General features: G+C 42.7%; 1 protein-coding gene across 5 annotated transcripts in view; it reads left to right on the top strand.

The window, feature by feature from the left end:
* Positions 1-14,520, top strand: part of LOC121584877 (smoothelin-like) — a 100,198-nt gene that overhangs the window by 11,582 nt on the left and 74,096 nt on the right. The gene's annotated exons all lie outside the window — the stretch shown is intronic.

Here is a 14,520-nt window from a genome sequence, read left to right as displayed (position 1 = left end):
GCATATCTGTATTCTCAGTGAAATCCATAAATTAGGACCTAATGAATCTATTTCAATTCATTGATTTCCTTCTATAAACTGTAACTCAGTTTTTGTTCAGTGTAGATACATTTGGTATATTTATGCTGATAATGGCCATTTTATAGTCGCATAATAACAAAGAATGGAATGCTATGTCTCGCACCAGACCCCAGTGCAGTATGTATGGGGCTGAGTTAGGCCTTTACCGGTGCCTGTCCCCCATGGCTCCCGCTGCCCCCCCCATCTCGGATGTGACCACCAACAAGGGTCGCAGAGCTCCCAGCCCCCCCTGAGCTCTACAAAGACGCTTGATGTTTTAAGTGTCACTTTTTTCCATGGAAGAATCATCTCCAAAGGAAACAAAAGGATGTCTGGGGCTTATTGCTCCAGTTGACTTGTTTATATGGAGGCCTGATGAGATTTGGGTAATGCTGCTAGAGAGAAGGATTAATGGCGCCAAATGTTTATTTTTTCTTCAGTTGCATTTTTTTCTCTCCCAATAAAAGATGGCCCACATCATCCAAGGGTTTGGTTTTAAAAAGACTCCAGCAACAGGGTAGCAGTTTGAACAGAGAATTTGTAACCTATTGCTACTTAGGAAGCTGGTCAAAAAAGCCATTGACAAGAATTTAACGGTAGAACTGGGATTGGCCTATATTTACAACAGGCACTGTGGAGTGCGGGGTGGGGTTGCTACAAAAACACATTTGCAATAACCTCTCACACACACACACACACACACACACACACACTGCTGTGCTTAATGAACTTAACAGCCAGAAGGTCATATGGTGGTCTCCCTAACGGCACTAATCTCATGAATACTCTTCCATTCAGTCCACTGCCAGCTGCCTGCCTGCTGGTATATTGCTCATTTGTCCCCCTCCACAGGAACCAGGAAAACAACTTTTCAGTTGGACTCAGCTCTTTGAACACACACAAAACCATCAGTTTGGTGTCAAACAGACAGAGAAGACACAAACTGCTGCAGGCAGGTTCTGAGAGCTTAACTACATCTGTCTAGTGTGAAATGCAGAAAACAAGGCCATGATCACAGAGCAGCAACAATTGCTAGGGTCAAGATTCCTTTGAAAACATGTCCCCCAATACTCATAAATGAACATGGAGTCCTTGTGACTCTTCATTTGTGACCTGAGTGTTTGTGCTGATCTGAAAGATTTATGAAAGCAGCAGGGGGGAAGGCTAAACTCGTTATTGCTATGTAGTCTTTCATGATCAGCGGCCCCAAAGGAAAGAAAAAAGGAAGCTGTTTAAGAAAATTGGGAAACAGACATGTTTTTTTTCGCCAAGGGTCATCATAGAGCAATTTTTTTGTTTACAAGCAAGTGTCACTTTCGAGTGATGTGCGCATCCCGGCACCAAAAAGCTCTGTAGCAGGATAGCTAACGCTAAAGTCAGGACCTTGACAAACTTAAAGATGCAGTATGCAGAAATCGCTCCGCCATTTCCTGGAAGCAAAAATTCTAATAGTTTGCTTAATTTCAGTTTATGTGACAAAACAAGCAAGTATAGTGTAGAGAATCATTGTACCATCTAAACCGCTGTGAAATATATTTTCCATAACCAAAAATATTGTATTTTGAGCTGTTTGAAGCCGGTGTACAAAACCGAAAGTAAAAGACGCAAAAACTAAACTTAAGAAAGGGAAGCATAGAAATAGTGGACATAGAACAGATCTACCGCTTCTTAGACTTGCTTTCAATGAGAATGATAGATTTATAACACACATTTCTATGTGAATTTGGTCAGGTCGCCCAAAAAGTTACATATTGCAGCTTTAGGTGAGTGAGTGATGACCATGAAAACGCGCAAGGCTGATGGCTATAGCTATGTTCAACAAGTATGTTATTCTTCTGGCTTTATCTAACTACATTTTTCATATTTTACCTTGCCTCGCTGGCTTGCTAGTTTGCTAGGTAATCAATCCTCTGATGGCATCTGCGATGTTGTAAATGATAACCATCTGATTACATTTTAACTTGCATAAGCTGCAATTGAAGTTGCACTGCTAGGGTAAACAAAGATGTTTATGATGACGAACTGCACATGCAACTTTTCATTTGAACCTTCCACGCGGCTGGGAAATGGGTATATAATAACCCATGATATTACATTTAAAAAACAGTGACCCAGTTTTTCAATTAAGCTGATTACTAGCTAGCGGTGTATGATGATTATTAGTCATTATGCTCTCAGCTGTGAGCCTGTAGGACGGGCCAACCCACTGGTGTTTTAGACAGGAGTACTGTCAGTGCTGTGATCCCCTCCCTCTTGCCAGGGGTTGCTTTGTCACACCTGCACAGGAGGCAGGGCGCACCTGCTCACTCACATGAGATTTACAGTCTGACAGATCCCTGGTGTCAAGCAGCCATTTTTAAACTATTTGTTTATTTAAACTTTATTTAACTAGGCAAGAACAAATTCTTTTTTAGAATGACGATCTACCAAAAGGCAAAAGGCCTCCTGCGGGGACGGGGGCTGGATTATTATTTTTTTAAACATAAATACAAATATAGGACATAACACACATCACGACAAGAGACACCACAACACTACATAAAGAGAGACCGAAGGCAACAACATAGCATGGCAGCAACACATGACAACACAGCCTGGTAGCAACACAACATGACACCAACATGGTAGCAACACAACATGGCAGCAGCACAACATGGTAGCAGAACAAAACATGGTACAAACATTATTGGGCACAGACAACAGCACAAAGGGCAAGAAGGTAGAGACAACAATACATCACGCAAAGCAGCCACAACTGTCAGTAAGAGTGTCCATGATTGAGTCTTTGAATGAAGAGATGGAGATAAAACGGTCCAGTTTGAGTGTTTTTTGCAGCTCGTTCCAGTCGCTAGCTGCAGCGAACTGAATAGAGGAGCGACCCAGGGATTTGTGTGCTTTGGGGACCTTAAACAGAATGTGACTGGCAGAACGGGTGTTGTATGTGGAGGATGAGGGCTGCAGTAGGTACAGTGGCTTACGAAAGTATTAACCCCCCTTGGCATTTTTCCTATTTTGTTGCCTTACAACCTGGAATTAAAATTGAGTTTGTATCATTTGATTTACACAACATGCCTACCACTTTGAAGATGCAAAATATTTTGGGGTGAAACAAACAAGAAATAAGACAAAATAACTTGAGCATGCATAACTATTCAAAGTCAATACTTTGTAGAGCCACCTTTTGCAGCAATTACAGCTGCAAGTCTCTTGGGGTATGTCTCTATAAGCTTGGCACATCTAGCCACCGTTGACTAGGCCATTCCAATACATTTAAATGTTTCCCCTTAAACCACTCAAGTGTTGCTTTAGCAGTATGCTTAAGGTCATTGTCCTGATGGAAGGTGAACCTCGTTCCAGTCTCAAATCTCTGGAAGACTGAAACAGGTTTCCCTCAAGAATTTCCCTGTATTTAGCGCTATCCATCATTCCTTCAATTCTGACCAGTTTCCCAGTCCCTGCTGATGAAAAACATCGGATGGTGTTCTCGGGGTGATGAGAGGTGTTGGGTTTGCGCCAGACATAGCGTTTTCCTTGATGGCCAAAAAGCTAAATTTTAGTCTCATCTGACCAGAGTACCTTCTTCCATATGATTGGGGAGTCTCCCACATGCCTTTTGGCGAACACCAAACATGTTTGCTTATTTATTTCTTTAAGCAATGGCTTTTTTCTGGCCACTCTTCCGTAAAGCAGAGCTCTGTGGAGTGTACGGCTTAAAGTGGTCCTATGGACAGATACTCCAATCTCCGCTGTGGAGCTTTGCAGCTCCTTCAGGGTTATCTTTGGTCTCCTTGTTGCCTCTCTGATTAATGCCCTCCTTGCCTGGTCCGTGAGTTTTGGTGGGCGGCCCTCTCTTGGCAGGTTTGTTGTGGTGCCATATTCTTTCCATTTTCTTATAATGGATTTAATGGTGCTCCGTGGGATGTTCAAAGTTTCTGATATTTTTTTATAACCCAACCCTGATCTGTACTTCTCCACAACTTTGTCCCTGATCTGTTTGGAGAGCTCCTTGGTCTTCATGGTGCCGCTTGCTTGGTGGTGCCCCTTGCTTAGTAGTGTTGCAGACTCTGGGGCCTTTCAGAACAGGTGTGTGTGTATATATATACTGAGATCATGTGACAGATCATGTGACACTTAGATTGCACACAGGTGGACTTTATTTAACTAATTATGTTACTTCTGAAGGTAATTGGTTGCACCAGATCTTATTTAGGGGCTTCATAGCAAAGTGGGTGAATACATATGCACGCACCACTTTTCAGTTTATTCATTTTTTAGAATTTTTTTAAACAAGTTATTTTTTAATTTCACTTCACCAATTTGGACTATTTTGTGTATGTCCATTACATGAAATCCAAATAAAAATCAATTTAAATAACAGGTTGTAATGCAACAAAATAGGGAAAACTCTTAGGGGGATGAATACTTTTGCAAGGCGCTGTATCTCAGATAGGGGGGAGTGAGGCCTAAGAGGGTTTTTATAAATATGCATCAACCAGGGGGTCTTGCGATGGGTATACAGAGATTACCAGTTTACAGAGGAGTATAGAGTGCAGTGATGTGTCCTATAAGGAGCATTGGTGGCAAATCTGATGGCCGAATGGTAAAGAACATCTAGCCGCTCGAATGCACCCTTACCTGCCGATCTATAAATTACGTCTCCGTAATCTAGCATGGGTAGGATGGTCATCTGAATTAGGGTTAGTTTGGCAGCTGGGGTGAAAGAGGAATGATTACGATAGAGGAAACCAAGTCTAGATTTAACCTTAGCCTGCAGCTTTGATATTTGCTGAGAGAAGGACAGTGTACCATCTAGCCATACTCCCAAGTACTTGTATGAGGTGACTACCTCAAGCTCTAAACCCTCAACGGTAGTAATCACAGCGGTGGGGAGAGGGGCATTCTTCTTACCAAACCACATTTACAGTGGGGGAAAAAAGTATTTAGTCAGCCACCAATTGTGCAAGTTCTCCCACTTAAAAAGATGAGAGAGGCCTGTAATTTTCATCATAGGTACACGTCAACTATGACAGACAAAATGAGAAAAGAAAATCACATTGTAGGATTTTTTATGAATTTATTTGCAAATTATGGTGGAAAATAAGTATTTGGTCACCTACAAACAAGCAAGATTTCTGGCTCTCACAGACCTGTAACTTCTTCTTTAAGAAGCTCCTCTGTCCTCCACTCGTTACCTGTATTAATGGCACCTGTTTGAACTTGTTATCAGTATAAAAGACACCTGTCCACAACCTCAAACAGTCACACTCTAAACTCCACTATGGCCAAGACCAAAGAGCTGTCAAAGGACACCAGAAACAAAAGACCTGCACCAGGCTGGGAAGACTGAATCTGCAATAGGTAAGCAACTTGGTTTGAAGAAATCAACTGTGGGAGCAATTATTAGGAAATGGAAGACATACAAGACCACTGATAATCTCCCTCGATCTGGGGCTCCACGCAAGATCTCACCCCGTGGGGTCAAAATGATCACAAGAACGGTGAGCAAAAATCCCAGAACCACACTGGGGGACCTAGTGAATGACCTGCAGAGAGCTGGGACCAAAGTAACAAAGCCTACCATCAGTAACACACTACGCCGCCAGGGACTCAAATCCTGCAGTGCCAGACGTGTCCCCCTGCTTAAGCCAGTACATGTCCAGGCCCGTCTGAAGTTTGCTAGAGTGCATTTGGATGATCCAGAAGAGGATTGGGAGAATGTCATATGGTCAGATGAAACCAAAATATAACTTTTCGGTAAAAACTCAACTCGTCGTGTTTGGAGGACAAAGAATGCTGAGTTGCATCCAAAGAACACCATACCTACTGTGAAGCATGGGGGTGGAAACATCATGCTTTGGGGCTGTTTTTCTGCAAAGGGACCAGGACGACTGATCCGTGTAAAGGAAAGAATGAATGGGGCCATGTATCGTGAGAATTTGAGTGAAAACCTCCTTCCATCAGCAAGGGCATTGAAGATGAAACGTGGCTGGGTCTTTCAGCATGACAATGATCCCAAACACACCGCCCGGGCAACGAAGGAGTGGCTTCGTAAGAAGCATTTCAAGGTCCTGGAGTGGCCTAGCCAGTCTCCAGATCTCAACCCCATAGAAAAGCTTTGGAGGGAGTTGAAAGTCTGTGTTTCCCAGCGACAGCCCCAAAACATCACTGCTCTAGAGGAGATCTGCATGGAGGAATGTGCCAAAATACCAGCAACAGTGTGTGAAAACCTTGTGAAGACTTACATAAAATGTTTGACCTGTGTCATTGCCAACAAAGGGTATATAACAAAGTATTGAGCAACTTTTGTTATTGACCAAATACTTATTTTCCACCATAATTTGCAAATAAATTCATAAAAAATCCTACAATGTGATTTTCTGGATTTTCTTTTCTCATTTTGTCTGTCATAGTTGACGTGTACCTATGATGAAAATTACAGGCCTCTCTCATCTTTTTAAGTGGGAGAACTTGCACAATTGGTGGCTGACTAAATACTTTTTTCCCCCACTGTACCTTTGTTTTGGAGGTGTTCAGAATAAGGTTAAGGGCAGAGAAAGCTTGTTGGACACTAAGAAAGTGTTTAACACATAATCCGGGGAGGGGCCAGCTGAGTATAAGACTGTATCATCTGCATATAAATGGATGAGAGAGCTTCCTACTGCTTGAGCTATGTTGTTGATGTAAATTGAGAAGAGTGTGGGGCCTAGGATCGAGCCTACCCACCGTCTCTGCGATGCTTTGAACTTGCAGTGGTTACTCTCTCCATCCATCCTTCCCTCCCTCCTTCCTTCTGTGCTCTAGCCTGTGTCCAGGTGAGCCCCAGGTCAGTGATCATCCATCTCTGACCTCTTAGTTAACAACCCTTTTATTTCTTATCTCTGATGTTCTGATAATTAGCTGAATATAGTGTACAAGCTTGGGCATTGAGCTCAACTTTCTCTTTGAACTGATGTTGGTGTTAAGATGGCATTTCTGTGTCAGTGCCAGATTTACAATATAGGGTATAGGGCTATTAGATGTTATTTTCACATTGTCCTTGCCAGCATAGTTCCAGCAACTATGGTAGATGCCTAACCAGGCCAGTCCAGTACAGCTCGGTTCTGTTTCGCTCAGTAGCGTGAAAAGCGTATTAATCTGTAGTGTGTTTTGTGCACATGTGACCGTGATGTCTTTTTCGTCACTGGATAAAGTGAAGGGAAAGGGGGATACCTAGTCATTTGTACAACTGAATGTATTCAACTGAAATGTGTCTTCCGCATTTAACCCAACCCCTCTGATAGACATGATTGATATGAGGTCTCTCTGTCCCAGGCGCCTGGTGGGCTGATCAGCCGTGTAGGATGTCCTGCATGGTGATTTGTGACTGGGCTTGCAGGCTCTGTGACCCACCCTTTCTCTCCAGCGAGAGATTCACATGTTAAAAATAGAGTAATTACACTGTGTGGTTCAGGTCCAGCGATATATGGGACCCCTGGGCTGGAGGTTTATGGCTCTGTGGGCCCTTCTCTGTGTTGACAGGGGCTCGGGGGTAAAGAATGGAGAGAAGGAATGGGTTTGTTTTGGAGACTCGCACACCAGTCTCATGTCGTCAGGTCCCAAGAGGCCCGCTCGGAAATGTCAGCTCCATCATCAGAGAAAATTGGAAGAATTACACAGAATTATATAATCAGTCTGGGTTTATTTATATACAGTACCAGTCAAACGTTTGGACACACCTACTCATTCCAGGGTTTTTCTTTATTTTTACTATTTTTCTACATTGTAGAATAATAGTGAAGACATCAAAACTATGAAATAACATTTACATTTACATTTACGTCATTTAGCAGACGCTCTTATCCAGAGCGACTTACAAATTGGTGCATTCACCTTATAGCCAGTGGGATAACCACTTTACAATATGTTTTATTTTATTTTATTTCTTTGGGATGGGGTAAGGGGGGGTAGTAACCAAAAACATGTTAAACAAATCAAAATATATTTTATATTTGAGATTCTTCAAATAGCCACCCTTTGCCTTGATGACAGTTTTGCACTCTCTTGGCATTCTCTCAACCAGCTTCATGAGGTAGTCACCTGGAATGCATTTCAATTAAACAGGTGTGCCTTCTTAAAAGTTAATTTGTGGAATTTCTTTCCTTCTTAATGCCTTTGAGCCAATCAGATGTGTTGTGACAAGGTAGTGGGGGTATACAGAAGATAGCCCTATTTGGTAAAATACCAAGTCCATCTTATGGCAAGAACAGCTCAAATAAGCAAAGAGAAATGACAGTCCATCATTCCTCTAAGACATGAAGGTCAGTCAGTACGGAACATTTCAAGAACTTTGAAAGTTTCTTCAAGTGCAGTCGCAAAATCCATCAAGCGCTATGATGTAACTGGCTCTCATGAGGACCGCGACAGGAATAAAAGACCCAGAGGTACCTCTGCTGCAGAGGATAAGTTAATTAGAGTTACAAGCCTCAAAAATTGCAGCCCAAATAAATGCTTCACAGAGTTCAAGTCACAGACACATCTCAACATCAACTGCTCAGAGGGGACTGTGTGAATCAAATCAAATATCAGGCCTTCATGGTGGAATTGCGGCAAAGAAATCACTACTAAAGGACACCAATAAGAAGAAGATACCTGTTTGGGCCAAGAAACACGAGCAATGGACATTAGACCGGTGGAAATTTCTCCTTTGGTCTGTAGTCAAAATTTGATATTTTTGGTTACAACCGCTGTGTCTTTCTGAGACGCGATGTGGATGAACGGATTATTTCCGCATGTGTAGTTCCCACCATAAATCATGGAGGAGGAGGTGTTATGGTATGGGGGTGCTTTGTTGGTGACACTGTCTGTGATTTATTTAGAATTCAAGGCACACTTAACCAGCATGGCTACCACAGCATTCTGCATCGATACGCCATCCCATCTGGTTTGGGCTTAGTGGGACTATTATTCGTTTTTCAACAGGACAATGACCCAACACACCTCCAGGCTGTGTAAGGGCTATTTTACCAAGAAGGAGAGTGATGGAGTGTTGCATCAGATGACCTGGCCTCCACAATCCCCCGACCTCAACCCAATTGAGATGGTTTGGGATGAGTCGGACGGCAGAGTGAAGGAAACGCAGCCAACAAGTGTTCAGCATATGTGGGAACTCCTTCAAGACTGTTGGAAAAGCATTCCAGGTGAAGCTGGTTGAGGGAGTGCCAAGAGTGTGCAAAGCTGCCATCAAGGCAAAGGGTGGCTATTTGAAGAATCTAAAATCTAAAATATATTTTGATTTGTTTAACACTTTTTTGTTTACTACATGATTACATATGTGTTATTTCATAGTTTTGATGTCTTCACTATTATTCTACAACGTAAAAAAATTGTAAAAATAAAGAAAAACCCTTGAATGAGTAGGTGTGTCCAAACTTTTGACTGGTACTGTATGTTTTGGGTAAAAGTGGGTATTCTGTTTTCATGTTTGTCTTTCGCAGTAAGTCTGTTACAGATTTTTCCTTTTCAAAGGGCTACAAGTTACAGCACACTGACATTGGAAGGCTAGAAATTAGTTTTTGATTGAAGTCAACCTTTTGAGACATCAAGAAAACCAGCCCTCCCCTGGGTTCCCTTCTGAGTGGCTGTGAGAGGCTAAGGGAAGATGGCGTTGTTAATGCTTGAGTGTTTTCCAAGTAGGCCCTGGATTCAAGCTGCTGCATGCCTTACAGATACTCTCACAGCTCCAGGCTGCCACACACGCACGCACACATACACGGATAGGATTCCAGGTAGTGTCCAAGCAGAAACCATAGAGTCTTAGTTTACCCAGAAAACTGCAGATTAGTAGCTGAAATTACCTTTGACCTCAATGGCTGTTTTATAACGTTTTATGGCTGGTGTTTCCCTCACCCAGAGCTAGGAAAGCTGTAAATTATGTGAGCAGAGTTCAAACGGCACACCTGATTCTCCACTGGACGTGTTGTCATGCTCAGTGTTTCTAGTCACTTTGTTGGACAGAGCGCCTCTATTAGTATTCCGATTCTCAAGTAGAACAAATGTATTCTCTACCTAGTGACCACTGTCTTACATCAGACAATGCCCAATGACTGTGTTGTGTGGACCCTCTCATTTAGTATGACAACAACAATGCTTTGTCCCACTACTTAACTGACAACAGTGTGGTGGTAGTGTCATACATACGCTCTGACTATAATGTTAGAACACACTGGAACCAGAGCCAGGGAGATAAGGCAGAGTATATTTATTTGATAAGATGGGAAATGTCTCTCTGACAAGTGCTTAAAATAGTATTTTTGGCCCAGAAGTGGTGAGAAAAAATGCAATGAACTTTGAAATGGCCTATATTTATAGTAAGGGTTATTTTTAGTCCATTGTATTGCACAATGTTTTTGATACAAGAACAATTGCTTTGAGTAAATATAATATGGATGTTTAGTTTCATTTATCAAATATACCATGTGCTGTAGACTATTATGTATCAATTGAATCGAAATACCATGATATTCAGTCAAATATGTTATATTTGTAAATCATGACTCCTTGTAAACCATAAGTGTACATGAAGTTCTTTATATATTGGCAACAGAATAAGTTCTGTTACCCATTTGTCCTGCAGTGCCCGGAGAGCTAACAGGAAAAGACCAGGCTTGATTGATAAATTGATGCTTTGATCCCTTTTACTACCTGGCTCTCGGTGCTCTGGATATCTGTGTGTGTGTGTGTGTGTGTGTGTGTGTGTGTGTGTGCCTCCCAGTCTGCCTATGCTAGCTGCAGTTTGGTGCAGTGTTGACAGACTAAAGGGAGGACATCCAGAGAGCTGCAGGTTGAAAAGCAAGAGAGACCTCTACACAGCTGGTCTCTTCTGCAAGACTTTTAACCTGAACCACATCTTTAAGTGGCCAACTCGGTTTTGTTAATGCATAACAGCATGTAATAATAAAACATATGTATAATTCCTCTTGAGAGAGGGGTGTCAGCCAAGCGCTTAAGTCCTAATTGATAGGTTAGTTACCACTAGATCTTAGAGATATTCCACTGTCAGGGCTCAGCCCTGGTCTGGTCTGGCTCTATAAACTGAAGCAGCAGGCATGGCTTTGGGGGCTGCTCCCTGCTTGTCTGCAGCAACACCCAGTCAAATGGAAAGCTCTGGAAAAGGGATTTTCTTCTCTGGAACGGATGATAGGGGCCTGGTTGGGCCCAGTGTTCCCAGTCTGACCTCATGCTTTGGGGATCTTGAGTTTGGAAAAATGTCTGTCTTCTGCTTTCTCTGGCAAATACCTGCGTCAGATTCATGGAGCAGGTGTTGTGATCCCAGTGGGGACATTCAACAGATATTTAGAGTCTCCTGTGTGACAACCCTCAGACAGTCGTTGTCAGTGACTGCTGGTTCCCCAGCTGCCCTCTCCCCTCAGCCTGGCCCAGGCCATGACAGCCCTGACACTCCCCGCCCAGCCTGGAAGCTTATTGCATTTGTGGGGGCAATGATGATGGATGCAGATCTCTCCCCTGTCCTCTATTACATTATCTTGTCTCTTATCATCACCTCTAGGATAATGTTTGGCTATAGCTCCTTAGCAGCTCTCCTCTCTTCCTCCAGGAGCTGTAAATCAGACAGGCCTGTAAAGATCATCTCCAGGTGTAAGATGGGGATTTGCAGACCTCCTGTGACATACCACACACATAGTGATGTCATGGTCTCTACCATCACCTGCCATAACCAAATGTCAAGCACAACACATTAACGTGAAAATACTTTTGCAAAAGAAGCCATAGTCAAAACTAAAAACAAACCAGACAGACAGGCTAGTTATGTATAGACAGGGAGAGAGTGAAAGCACATAACTGGGGTTTTAGCTTCCTGTCTAGAATCCCTCAGGATAGAGGCATTTCCTGAGATCCACCAAAGATGTCCTCTAGTGGATGTTGATGTTTTGCTTTCCTTGTTACAGTGTTTAAAATGGTGGCGCTCCCTAGATATACACAGCTGACTTGTAGATTGTGTTTTGTTCTGTCTGCCTGCCCTCTCTGCTCCTGTCCATGTTGCGGTGGAGGAGAGGAGGAGGCTGGATTCACTGGGCTTATGGATCCAGCTGATCACCATGTTCCAGTTCTAGAACCTTCCAGTGTGCTACAATCTCTGTGTTCCATCCCATGGTACTTCCCTCTGTTGCCTCCCTGATTTAAGACAAACAAGTCAGTCGTGCAGAGCTACCCATCATGCTCCAGTTGGTCCAAGTTACCGTGCTCTGGGACTTCAGAGAGGACAACGTCAGCAAGAGTTAAGAACCAGGCCAGCTTAGAAAGCTCATGTGACATGTTGTACAATGATGTTCTTTACAATGATGAGGGGTCTTCTCTCTTTCTTTTGTGCCTGTCCACTCCTCTAATGTAAAGGCATGATGACAGCATTAATATGTTGCACTAAGCTGCATGTACAGTAGCAGTCAAAAGTTTGGACACACCTACTCATTCAAGGGTTTTTCTTTATTCTTACTATTTTCTACATTGTAGAATAATAGTGACGACATCAAAACTATGAAATAACACATATGGAATCATGTAGTAACCAAAAAGGGTTAAACAAATCAAATCATATTTTATATTTGAGATTCTTCAAATAGCCACCCTTTGCCTTGATGACAGCTTTGCATGCTCTTGGCATTCTCTCAACCAGCTTCACCTAGAATGCTTTTCCAACAGTCTTGAAGGAGTTCCCACATGCTGAGCACTCGTTGGCTGCTTTTCCTTCACTCTGCCGTCCGACTCATCCCAAACCATCTCAATTGGGTTGAGGTTAGGGGATTGTGGAGGCCAGGTCATCTGATGCAGCACTCCATCACTCTCCTTCTTGGGAAAATAGCCCTTACACCGCCTGGAGGTGTGTTGGGTCATTGTCCTGTTGAAAAACAAATGATAGTCCCACTAAGCCCAAACCAGATGGGATGGCGTATCGCGTGAGAATGCTGTGGTAGCCATGCTGGTTAAGTGTGCCTTGAATTCTAAATAGATCACAGACAGTGTCACCAGCAATGCACCCCCACACCATAACACCACCTCCTCCATGCTTTACGGTGGGAAATACACATGCTGAGATAATCCGTTCACCCACACCGCGTCTCACAAAGACACAGCGGTTGGAACCAAAAATCTCAAATTTGGACTCCAGACCAAAGGACAAATTTCCACCAGTCTAATGTCCATTGCTTGTGTTGCTTGGTCCAATCAGGTCTCTTCTTCATATGGGGCGGCGCACAATTGGCCCAGTGTCGTCCAGGTAGGGGAGGGAATGGCCGGCAGGGATGTAGCTCAGTTGGTAGAGCATGGCATTTGCAATGCCAGGGTTGTGGGTTCAATTCCCACAGGGGGCCAGTATGAAAAAAATAAATAAAAAATGTATGCTCTAAATGTAAGTCGCTCTGGATAAGAGCGTCTGCTAAATGACTAAAATGTAAATGTAAATATTGGTGTCCTTTAGTAGTGGTTTCTTTGCAGCAATTCCACCATGAAGGCCTGATTCACACAGTCTCCTCTGAACAGTTGATGTTGATGTGTCTGTGACTTGAACTCTGTGAAGCATTTATTTGGGCTGCAATTTCTGAGGCTGGTAACTCTATTGAACTTATCCTCTGCAGCAGAGGTAACTCTGGGTCTTCCATTCCTGTGGCGGTCCTCATGAGAGTCAGTTTCATCATAGCGCTTGATGGTTTTTGTGACTGCACTTGAAGAAAGAAATTCCACAAATTAACTTTTAAGAAGGCACACCTGTTAATTGAAATGCATTCCAGGTGACTACCTCATGAAGCTGGTTGAGAGAATGCCAAGAGTGTGCAAAGCTGTCATCAAGGCAAAGGGTGGCTATTTGAAGAACCTCAAATATAAAATATATTTTGATTTGTTTAACACTTTTTTTATTTCATAGTTTTGATGTCTTCACTATTATTCTACAATGTAAAAAATAGTCAAAATAAAGAAACTCTTGAATGAGTAGGTGTGTCCAAACTTTTGACTGGTAGTGTAGGTGTGAACTCCCCTCATGTGTTGTGCAATAGGTTTAAGATCATGTAGGTGTGAACTCCCCTCATGTGTTGTGCAATAGGTTTAAGATCATGTAGGTGTGAACTCCCCTCATGTGTTGCGCAATACGTTGAAGATCATGTAGGTGTGAACTCCCCTCATGTGTTGCGCAATACGTTGAAAATCAAGTATGGAGATAATGGTCTGAAGAAAACAAAGGAAATGGAAACCGAGAACATGGTGATTTTGAATGGGAGGCAGAAGTTCGATGCGGTTGAAGATGAATAGATATCGAAGACAAACTAGGCAGGTCTGAAATGTCTTGAAATGAATTGGATAAGGATATATAGAGGATATGGGACTGGACAATGAATGCTAGTGTAATATTTGAGGGAGGAAAATGGGGATGAAATGTCAAGATTTTATGTTAAAAACAAAGAGATGGTTGAA

Source organism: Coregonus clupeaformis, chromosome 16 (genome assembly GCF_020615455.1).
Source record: "Coregonus clupeaformis isolate EN_2021a chromosome 16, ASM2061545v1, whole genome shotgun sequence".
Lineage (NCBI taxonomy): Eukaryota > Metazoa > Chordata > Actinopteri > Salmoniformes > Salmonidae > Coregonus > Coregonus clupeaformis.
The sequence above is the reverse complement of the archived record's forward strand: the minus strand, read 5'-3'. Positions and strand labels throughout refer to the sequence as shown.